We start from the raw sequence: 9178 nt of genomic DNA on the forward strand, positions 1-9178 counted from the left end.
TTAAAACCAAAGGAAATGTGTATATCCAGCTCTCTTAGATCTTGAGCGTAGAACAGTTAAATCAGCTCTCATTGCTCATACAAACTTAAATTCTGCCCTGCTTGAGTGTTAGGGAATCAGTTGTATTCCATACTGTATTTCATGCATATGTCCTTATGCTCCCTTTCTAAACGAAAAACTCAAAATCTGAGCATAGTTTTTAGTGTCAAAAGTTATTACAGTATTGAATAAAACATACTGAACAGTTCATTTAAGAACTCCAAAGAAATTTTGACATCAAGAGCACTGCTGCAAGGGTAATCTAATAAAAACTCACTATTCTTTATAAAAAGAATAAAAAATTCTTTATTCTGTGTGCAGTGGAAGGCCAACAGAAATCTGCAGAATGTCGTGTGCTAAACTTACTGGTTATGTCAGGTGGGGAAGTGGCTAAAAGATGCATTTTCCTGGGAGATAAATCCTGAAACTACCCAAACAGGCAGGCCCTCCAGCACTGCTTATCTGTCACTTCCACTTCAGAATTGCATTCAGTCCAGGGTGGCACACTTGTGTTCTTGTTGTGGAAAGCTTGGTGCTGTCACTGATGGTCATGTCCCGAGGGACTTTGTCCTAATCTAAGTCAGGGATGCTGCTATTGCCTTCTGCGCCACCTGGGTCACTACCTAGATGAACTTCTGTGTGGAAACTCCAGGGCTTGTTGAAGCTGGTTTTCCCTCTCTGTGGAAAACCTTTTCTTCTTTCAGAATATCTTTGCACGCCTTCTCAGGCATATAGAATAGTCCGTGTGAGAAGGTGACAATAGTTTTGGGAACAAACTTAATCCATCTTCCAGTTGATTCACTAGTACCTTCTTCTGTTCGCTTGTAAGGTGGAGATTGGCAAATTCTTTTGTACAGAAAGTACAGTGCATTTGGCAGGTTTCTCTTATTAGCTTTGATTCATGGAAAAGCTATACATAGTGTGTCTTAAGCTCAAAAGAAATGAGGAGTTGAATAAAATGTATTTCAATTTGTTTGAACAGCAATATGCTGGCGTTCTTATTTTCTTTCTTGCCATATGTGGCCCATAAGATCCACTGTCATGGAGATTTGTCGATGAAATATGAAGAACCCTTGGCAGTGTGCTCTTCCTTTCAAATTCTGCACACTTGACAGTTTTGAACGGCTTATGTCTGACTTGTCCCATGATGCAGAACTGAAAACATGCAGGCCTCCATATCCTGGGAACTGTCGGTGTTGGTAATGATGGTCCCTTAATAATTGTTTCCTATACAGGAGAGATGCTGTGATGTCACTTTATGACAGGTTTGTCTGAATTCAGAATCCACAAAACATAAATCTATATACAATTATGGTCAAACAGCTAATATTTCATTATGACATTTAATGAAACAGTTTTATATTCTTTCAAACATTATAGTTTTCTGAATTTTGAAACAGCCCTATGCCCTTGCTTTTTTTTACAAGGCTTGCAATGTTATGCCTCTTCAAAGCGGATCATTTTTGACAGTCCTGGCAGTTGGCTGCAAGAGTTTTATTGCTTTCTGTTGAATTCCTGTTGTTTATTGTAACATGATAAAAATTGTTACCATATGATAGTCTAATATTCTTATATTAAGCACTAGGCCTTGGGCTAGGGGGAAGGGAAGTCAAGGGGGAAGTGCCTAAAGATGTTTTAACTTTTCATGGGAATTTCTGTACCAGAGCAGGGTAGTTCGCCGTAGTCCACAAAAATGATTTTGGGAAAGTGGCAAGTAAAATTGAAGTTCAGATTTAATTATGCTAAGAATTCGGTCTCCAAGCTTGTAAGAATCACGTGACTCAACAACGTAAACAAAACGTAGCACTACTTGACTTTGTCTGTTGTCTTAAAATCCCGTGTACGGGAAGAACTGAACTTTGTATCAGTGCAAACCATGCTCCTCTGCAGCATGGAGGAGAAGAAAGTTCAGCTGCTGTAGGCCGCTGTTTCAGTGAAGTGGGTGGCATTGAGCAAGGTTAGCGTATGGCTCACCTGTTGGTCCCCAACCAGACGTGTAAGAAAAGTGCCAACCAGAAGGGACCTCCCACTCAAGAACGTGGGCTGTTGAGAATCTTGCTTTTTGCAGAATATGCTCTGAATTCAGTTATGAGGGCAGTGTCCTGGGGAAGTGTTTGTCTTTGAGCGAAGTATTTGTAGCACAATGAACTATTTAAAGGCGAGTGCCCCCTGAATGTGTCAAGGTGAGTGGTGTGCTCCCTGCAGGTATTTTGTTCCTGTAGTTTCAGCCTGGTGTACAAGTGGTGGTATGTGCCTAACCTTCTCCAGATGTCTTCAAATGTTGCTTTTGGACACTTGTGTTCTGCCAGTTCAGCTTGTCTTTTGTCTTTTTCAGGGTTTCACAGTCTTGAACTACTGGATTTTGGCTACTACATGCCTGAAGATGTTGATCGACATCTAAAGTCAGAATTGGTTCTAGATGCTGTGTAGATGCAAAGCAGCACAAATCTATATCTAAATTTCTTACTCTTTCCTGCTCAGTGGTCGTCTTTGAATTTACTGCAAATTCATTGACTTGGAGTAGATGAATTTCAGAAGCCTATCCTTCCCTGCAATGAGAAATCCAAAGCTTCACATGTAAATTGTCCGTAGAACCTGAACTCAGATGGCTTGTTTTTCAGAAATAGATCAGAAGTCAAGAAAGGACTTGACCTAATTTATATTGCTTTGCACTTTTGTCTGACTTTAAATAAAAAAAACATTCTCCAATGAAATTTGGGTGCCAAACACATACCCAGAATGTACAGAGCTTTGCTTTCAAAGTCACCATTGTCCTTTAGACTTTAATCTCATGACAGATTCAGAGCCTGTTTTGTTTGATAGGAGTGTACGTTGGACTCTTAGAAATATTTCTGAATTGCTCAGTAATATTTTTGGATTACAGTTTACTTGTTTCTGCACCAATAATTTCTTTTAAATTAAAAATTACCTGTAATTCAGGCTAGGTTATCTAAACTAGTTGTATAGCACTGTCGTTTCCTTTTAACTGTGCTCTGTACTACAGCCGTCCTATGCTTCCTAATGTTTGGTATAGTAAAACCTTTCCATGTGTGCTTGCCTCATTTCAAATACTGTATAAGCATGTAGATATAATGTACATAACAGTGTAACCTCCGGGTGCTAGGAGTCAGGATTTCCTGACACTACACACTAATACAAAATGTGGTAGCACTTGGCAGCAGGATGTTCTAACTACTGGCACTGTAGGGGTTAATATGAGTTACCTAGAAATTTTCTCTGCAAAAGGAGGTTTTCAGTATTCATTAGGATTTTTTTTAATGGGAACTACATATTTTAAAATGTAATTTCTAAACTTTTTAAAAATTAAAAAATGTTTAATTTATGTTCTGTATCTTAATTTTGTGCCGCAGTATTTACGGATGTCTTTCTTTTAACACCAGTAGGTTCTCACGACTGCCTGCTGATGTCCTTCTTTAGCATTAGTTGGTCTGCTCAATGGAGAAGGTGCCATGGGCCAAAGTTAAATTTATTTATGTTTGATTTGTAACACTTCCTTACGGTGGATTGGAGGTCCCTTCAGGTCAATGTTCTGATTACCACGCTAGTTCTCTTACCTGTGGCTATCAGCTGTAACCATATTGCAATGTCCTGGTCATGGTTTCTCTTTGTTAGCATGCTTTGATTTGGAAACCTCGGTAGCTTCTTACATTGTCATAGTCTCCCCTCTAATTTATGTGGTCGTATAAACGCTACTGCATTTTTCTTATGTCAGAGTAAGACATGGACAAATGCGAATTTGAGTATTTTATCTCCATTAACCATGTGTGACTATGCCTGTTGGTGGCTTTTCTTTAATGCTTCAGTCAAACTCAGCGTGAAATACACCTGTTTTCCTGGGGAAGATGTGTGTTGGCACAGAAATGTATTGTCATTCCTTTGATCATTGTATGTCGTGTATTTTTGTCCTCTGGCAGCACTTTCTTGGGTTTGAATTTTTCCCTTTTACAATCAGAAAGGCTGAGGGATGTCAGATTGCCGAGGGATCGATCCTGAGCTTACCAGCAGAACAGCTATGGTTAGATGCAGCATTTCTGTGTCAGACAAGTTCAGAGAAAGCATTCATCAAGACATTACTGAAACGTTACAGAAGTGCAACTCAAGGTTTTTTCCTCTTCACATTGAGAGAGGTGTTGGGATCAGTGTTTAAGTTAAGTTTAACTCCCATTTACGTGTTACTACGATGATATTTATTTCATCAAGATGACCGAACGTGATGAAGTACAGAAGGTTAAAAACACGCTCCTAAGCGTCCATAAGATCACTTTTTGGTAAGCTTGACAGTAGTTTGTGAAAGTGTCTTACTTTACCCTTCTCATCTAATAGCTTTAATATTAAACTGTTTAAAAAGAAAATCTGTCGCAGCCCTGAAGAAAAAGGTATTTGTTTCTGAAAAATGGAGTCCTTTTTTAAATGCATGTGTAAGACTTAAATTCCTGTTTTTCCTTGGGAGATAATGGTATTTGAACATGCGGTCTAAACTTCTTTGTGCTTTGTGTAACATAGCAGTGGACTTTTGTGATTGGCACCCAAGGAACTTGACTCCTGGGATTAATGGTAGTGATCCTGGCTGCACTCTGGACTTTGTTTTGCTAACATAAATGAGCAACTGTACATTACTGCTATATTAATGTTTCAAAGCACTGGGATAGTCTAATTCTAACTTGTAATTATGTTTGCCAATTATCTGTTTGGAAAGTTGGTGTATGAACAGCTTATTGAAACTGTTAAATTGTACAGATATCGTTCATGATCTAAAGCTTTGTACCGTGGAATGTGCTTAATAAAAAAAAGTTTGAACTTAATTTGTCAAATAAATGGATCAGTAACGTCATCTAACTAAATGGTGGTATCATGCATTAGTTAATGTATGGATACGGTGAAAAACTGCACCGAGCTAGTTCACCGATCTTGGAGAAACTTCTCTGCTTTGCTTTGCAGCACTTCTGTTCCGTGCATCAGCAGAAACATCGCAAGAATTATTTTATCAAGAACACAGACAGACTTTTTAAAATATTACCCATTTCCTGGGCTGCTAAAGCAATTCATGCCCTGAGCCCTGTGCAGATAAAGGGTCTTCTGATGCTAGCTGTGTCTTCAGAAAAACTGCTTCTCTTGGATTTTCTTTTGCTAATGTGCAGTGACTAGGGTGCGTAAGTTCTTCAAAGATCTTATGTTAGACAACCACAATAAAAATATCCCTGGTGTGTTCTGTAGCATCACATCAGTAACAAAAAAGGCTAAACGTTTTTGGTATTACTTCTGTCCCCTGGTATTCTGTCAGTTTTATTTGTGAGCAAGCTTTGCTTTTAAAGAATTTGAGAAATCATCGTTGCTGCTGCTTGGTTATGAGTTCTGACACTTCAGTTCTGAACAGGCCGAGCAGAAGTGATTTATCGTGCAGATCTCGTGGTGCTGCCTCGTCCTGTTAGCATGAGGGGTCTGGCTGGGATCTTCCTGGTTTGTCAAGGTACAGGAATGAGGGCGGTGTGGTGGCCAAACCCGTTCACAGGCACGCTTTGTGTTAAATTGTTGTGGCTTTGGGCATCTTTGGTAACTGGGTTGACTTTGTGTGCCTACCGTGGGGCTCACCAGTGATCTTCTGTTGGAAGTGTTACTTTTGGTAAGGTGTAAGTTGGATGTGCTTACCTGAAATGTTTTTAAAGGTACTATAAACACTGCTAAGAATATGAAGCAAGTTCTGGCTAAGTATTAGCAAATTCAGTATTCAAAATTCCTCTCTGTAGGTAACTTTTATTCTTCTTGGCCTAATCTGACACTGGATAATTTCAAAGAAAACTCACTTTTGTTCAGACTAGCTGCACTTCATTGAGAGGAAAACAAGTGAAATCTTCATGTATTTTTCTGCTAGAAGTGCATTGTAGAAAGTGAAGCCTCATCAAACTATTTAAAGCCCTTGTGGATGTCTTTCTGAATATCGTTATCCATAAGAGCCATGTGAAAATCTGGAGTAGAAACTGAGATCAAACTTAAAATCCATCTCACCTGGGTGGGCTTCAGATTTTTATTTTTTCTTCAAGTTGTATTCTTAATATTCTTAACAGTCTCTGTTAATTCCCACTGGAGAGCTTTGCAGTGAGGTTGAAGCTCCTCTGCTGGGTGCTCACGCTCATCCTCCCAGAGTTTGGGGCCCCCTTTTGACTTTTCTCTCTTGCCTGAAGCTGGGTGGGGTGCACTGCTGGGCACGATGCAGCTGTGCTGCTGCCAACCAGCCTGCAAGCACCAGGTGAGCAGAGCGAACCTGGGGCCATCTGGGCACGGTTAAGAAGAGGCTGTTGAGTGTTCTCAGATTTCAAGGTCTGAGGGAGCCGTGGCTGTTAAATATACAGGAGAATTGGGTTTTACCCTGCTCGTTGTCTGATCACGTTACACCAGCAGATGGTTTTGCTGCGTGCTGTGACTCGATGCTCCCAGGGGATGAGGGACCCCAGGCTGCTGCTAGCTGTAACCAGGTGATGGAAAGGTTTGTGCTTAGAAGTGAGGCAATGGGTGTGTGTGTAATGTCCTTCAGTGCCCTGTGTTTGTGGGGGCAGCTGTGTTCTTATCCTGTAAGGTAGCCAACTGTGTCCTAATTTGTGCTTAGTTTCTTCTGAGCAGCAATGGGTTTCCTTGATTCAGCAAACCATGAGCATAGTTTGTGAAGAGGATTGGAGAGGCAAGTGCTTGACAGGTAACTACAAATAACTTGTGTGAGTCTTTTAAAAGTCCCATCTGAAGAAAGGCTTCAGTTGTGACTTCATGGCAAGAGTTGTCAGTGGATCCCCTGCCTCTGGTAACCCCCCGCTGCCATGAGGTGGCCGCTTGTGGCTGCTGTTGCATGTCGGTGCGTGCAGGAAGGTTGCCCTGGGCTTTTCCTCTGCTGTCACTGTGAGATAGCAGCTTCGCAACAAACTTATTGCCTGCAGAAAAGGCTCCTGTTAAAGAGATCCAGCTCAGCCTGGGCTGGCTTTCAAGGTCAGAGCCATGTTGATGTGCTTCGTTGGGTACAAATGCACTTCAGTCAAATTAATCAGTGGAAAGCCTGGTTCAAGAACGTGGTGGGAGAGTGAGCGGTGAGATGTGTTTTTAGGCTGAGCAAGAGATGTTTGGGCCTGATACTATAAACTGTCCAGCCCAGAGCTTTCTCCTTGGCAGGTACAGAGCTGAGCACTCCAGGCCTGAGTTTTCTGCTTGACTTTGCTGACTCTCTGCTGCAGTGTGTTGTTTTTTTTTTTTCCTTCACAGATGTCTGCTCTTCATTTACCTCTGCTTCTCACCATTTCCAGAAGCTTTTTTTTTTTGTCTGACCAGCTGTGAGATGCAGAAGATCCAAGTGGGGAGCGTGAGCAGCGCTGCCTGGACTTGGGGAAGGAGGGTGGTGGTTACCCAGGGGGAAACTTTGCACAGATAGAATAACTGGAAGGGAACAGCGTGTGCGGAGAGCACTTGGATGCAAAGGAACACCTTGCTTTCCTGTCCTGCATGACTGTGGTCAAATTTCTCCAGAGCCTGATTGTGCCAGATCTCCTGCTGTGGGTCATCACCTACCCGGGATGGCAGCAATTACAGCTAACGAGTTTCAGGTGCTCGCTCTTTGCTGGATCAGGGGTGGATGCTGCCCAGCACTGTCCTGCAGCAAATACTGGGCAGGCACCAAACCTCTTTGCTAGTCTGGAGCTGGGAGCTTTTAGTCAGGCTCAGGGAAGGAAAAGGGGCTGGTGGGACTGTAACAGGCCTGTCCTGAAGCCTCTCCAGTTCCTGACGTGTAAGCTGGAGGGTAAATAGCACGTGCCTCTGGAATGGATCTTTTGGGATATGTATGGATGAACAGCTCCTTAAGCTGCCTGCTTACCACAGGTATGACCTTGTCCTCAGCTGTCGTAAGGAAATTTTGCTAACCAAAGGTTTTCTTATAAATATCGTTAAAGCTAAGGATTGCCTCCAAGGTTAACTGCCAAGCTCTGCGCCTTGCTGTCCCACTTACTGCCTGGAGCCCTGGTGCTCACAGCCTGGCTGAGTGATGGGACCTGGTGGTGTTCAGCGTGGCCCACCATCTCTGGGTGGTCTCTCTTCTCCCTTCTCAAGATATTTTATTTCACGTTGTCTCAGTGCCATTTCTGTAGCTTTTATGCTACAGCAGGTCAGCGGATATAGTGCAGGGTAATAGCTGCAAAAATGCTACTTGTAACAGAGCAGGAATTGATTATCAGCAGCGAGGTGACCCTGGAAGTACTTGCCCTCTTACAAATAACCCTTTTGGAAGGATCTATCATCTTGTGGACTGAATTAAGGAAGCACCTGGAATGTTTTTTTTTTTTGGCATTTCTTCCCGAAGTTGTACAGCTAAGCGTGCAAACGTGTGCGGGAAGCATTACAAAACCTTCCTAGGTCAAAAGAATTACCAGATCTTATCCCTCTGCAGTTTCAGGGAGCAGGGATGAGAGCAGGGATGAGCCTGCTTGCTCCCTGGGCTTGGAAGTAAGAGCAAAATGATTTGGGTCAGCTTAGAGCAGGTTTCCTTTGATGTGCAGAAGGGAACTTCCCTTGGAGCCCTCTGAGTGGGTGAAATGTGCTTCCCAGGCAGGGCTTCAGTGGCTGTTTTCTCACTTGTTCCTATTTTTGAGTTCTCACATTCAGAGTTTTGCTGGTTTAAGCCCACCCTTTGGGTTGAGGAGCTGCAACTTTCAGAGCCCAGGGGTTTGTGTGTGTCCAGGCAGTTGCTCGGGTGTGCAGGCAGAGCCTGGGAGAGGTTGCAGGGGGATGCAGGGGATCACCCTGACTGGCCCTGGATTTAGGGAAGGGAGAGCAGGAGCTGAGCGTTGGGTGCTTACGTCCTCCTTGCTGCTTGAGTGAGACAGGTTCCAAGTTGGAGGCTGACCTGAAGGTTTTTCGGGTTTCACAGCACCCTATTTGTGATGGTGGAGGCTCGGTGCTGTGAGCCAGCTGTGTGCACACCCAGCCCCTGCTGCAATGCCCCCGGCTGGGGGGTGCTGCAGGGCTGCTGGAGCCACCCGAGCAGGGGTAGGGGGCTGCCTGGGGTGCAGCGAACCCACACAGCGCTGGGCTCTGCGCTTGGAGCTAGGACAGCGTTGGTACCACGCCAGCGTTGTGTCTATGGCTG

General features: G+C 43.2%; 1 protein-coding gene across 4 annotated transcripts in view; it reads left to right on the forward strand.

The window, feature by feature from the left end:
- Positions 1-4862, forward strand: part of FBXW11 (F-box and WD repeat domain containing 11) — a 75482-nt gene extending 70620 nt beyond the window's left edge. For all 4 annotated transcript variants that reach the window (XM_066977324.1, XM_066977326.1, XM_066977325.1 and 1 more), the window contains one exon: positions 2375-4862. The gene's annotated coding sequence lies outside the window, so the exon portion shown is untranslated. The remainder of the gene's footprint in view (positions 1-2374) is intronic.
- The last annotated feature ends 4316 nt before the right edge of the window (positions 4863-9178 follow it).

This window comes from Anser cygnoides, chromosome 14, assembly GCF_040182565.1.
Source record: "Anser cygnoides isolate HZ-2024a breed goose chromosome 14, Taihu_goose_T2T_genome, whole genome shotgun sequence".
NCBI lineage: Eukaryota > Metazoa > Chordata > Aves > Anseriformes > Anatidae > Anser > Anser cygnoides.